The sequence below is a fragment of the Notothenia coriiceps genome, unplaced genomic scaffold (assembly GCF_000735185.1).
Source record: "Notothenia coriiceps isolate Sejong01 unplaced genomic scaffold, NC01 NC01_scaffold00015804, whole genome shotgun sequence".
Taxonomy (NCBI): Eukaryota; Metazoa; Chordata; class Actinopteri; order Perciformes; family Nototheniidae; genus Notothenia; species Notothenia coriiceps.
Genome location: NW_011348505.1, coordinates 15,786 through 18,129, shown reverse-complemented (window position 1 = coordinate 18,129; position 2,344 = coordinate 15,786).

Sequence of the window (2,344 nt, the reverse complement as noted above, 5' to 3'; positions counted from 1 at the left end):
TAAAAACCTACAAATACTTTAAAAAGCGACTTCACGATTCAGTCATTTTCCAAACTGCCTTTCTGTGCTGCTCGCCTCCACCTGTGATACGGTGCTACTGTGTTTGGTGTTTACAGAATGAAGTGCAGATATCAACCGCTAAGCTAACAGTGGCTAACTCGAGGTGATAAGATAGTATTTGTATTTCAACATGTAGATTTTCTACTTATTTTTAATGCTATTTTATTTCAATTTCAGACGTTTACATTTAGGATGCCACACACACACACACACACACACACACACACACACACACACACACACACACACACACACACACACACACACACACACACACACACACACACACACACTTCTCATTTATTCATTTTATTTATACAATTAAATCGATTTTTTGTTTGTTTTATCTGAGTGTTCCAGGGTATTCTCTGAATACCTTGAAGGCCCTGACCGTTCACCGCTGCTGTACACGCAAGACTTCTACATTTGAATAGTACAGACTTATATTACTTTAATGGACCGTAAAAATCCTCCATGCTGAACTTGGTATAGGATCTTCCCCCCCATATGCCATTGTAATAGCCAAACTCCACCCAGTGAGAGTGATGGATGCAGTGCACTGAGGGTGTGGGCGTGCCGTTTCCTGTCCATTCGAGCAAGTTTTATCTATCAAGATCACTAGTCCTCCCTAAGGACCTTTCAGCACTGTCTCTGTTACCATGGTATCCACAGCAGCAAGGATGACTTAGTGTTTGTATGTCAGCCCTAATGGTAACTATGGTGCACGCCAAAGCCAGCTGCTTAACCTCGTTTCACTATTATGCCGAGTCAGACTTGCAGAAAAAAATCATTCTTGGATTAAGAATGACAGAAGAGTAGAGCGATGGCTTCACACAGAGACTGATGGAAGGAGAAGTGTGATCAGCATATTTCCAATGACTAAGCCCCCAGTGGCTATGATCTGGAAATAAGGTTAATTAACTAAGAGGAAATCCCAGAGGTCAGTCATGTAATTCCTGTCACAATGATGCTGCACCCATTGCTCAATTAACATATAGTAGTGAGAATGAGCCAACTATAACACGCAGGAGAGAAGAAAATAACATTCACACTCACCAAGTTGGGCAGGGCGATCATCATGAATGTATTTCTTGGCCAGATGTGCAGATAATCAGGCTTCATTGCGAACTGGGGGCGAAGATGATACAAGTGAGACAAATTAAACAAAATATACCTTGGTGCCAAACAATTGAGAGTCCAACACTAGCAGCATCACACAATATTCAGTAAAGAAAAGTTTGATGTACAGAGGACCAGGCTCTGGGAGTAATGGATTACATGCAACGGGATTAACCTATTAGCATACAAAAAATATACCTGTATTCTCTTGCAGTTTCATAAAGAAAAGACTAAATCAGATTACTGGTACATTTACAGAGCATTTTCTTGCCAGCTCAGATTTGATTTCTGTAGTATGTTCTCACGTGTTACAGTGTTGTCTTTTACACAAACAATAATTAATACATGCCTGAATATGCTGAATGCTTGGGTACTTTTTTTTAAGGTCACATTGTTCTGTTGTCTTTCAAAATACAATTAAGTGAAAACATCTTATTCAGTGGCGGCTGGTGGAAAATATTTTTGGTGGGGCTTTGGAAATGGTGACAAAACCATACTAGGGCATTTCAAATCAGGAGACTAAATACGAACATTGTGTGTGTGTGTGTGTGTGTGTGTGTGTGTGTGTGTGTGTGTGTGTGTGTGTGTGTGTGTGTGTGTGTGTGTGTGTGTGTGTGTGTGTGTGTGTGTGTGTGTCATACTTGCGAACCCTCCCGATTTTCGCGGGACACTCCCGCATTTCTCCCGATTTCTGACAAAATCAGATTTACTCACGACTGTTTCCACTCGGTCTTTAATACAGGTACACCATTGTTTAGTTTCCATGGTAGCGCGTCTCTTTAGCAGCGCGCGCAACTCAAAGTCTGAGAGGGTGAGGAAGATGAAAACTGAACAAGAATCGACAACTCGACCCTCTGATCACTCCTTTCCTGTAAAATACAGGTCCAGCCCACACATATGCTCCATGGTGCCACAGGCCTTGCCCTTACAACTACAATAAGCATGCAAATGTTAATCTACAGCTCCGGCGATCCACTAGCACCGGAGTCTACAACTGCAGACACAGCCATCCCCTACTGTAGCGTCACCTTGGATACGAGTCTAAACAGACACATAGGCCAGGGCGCTGAAAGGGCGCCCTTTGAGCATCAGATCTGACGACGCTGATTGGCTGAAATTATGTTTCGGCGGCATAGTTTACAGATAGCAACAGTCAGCTTGTTGG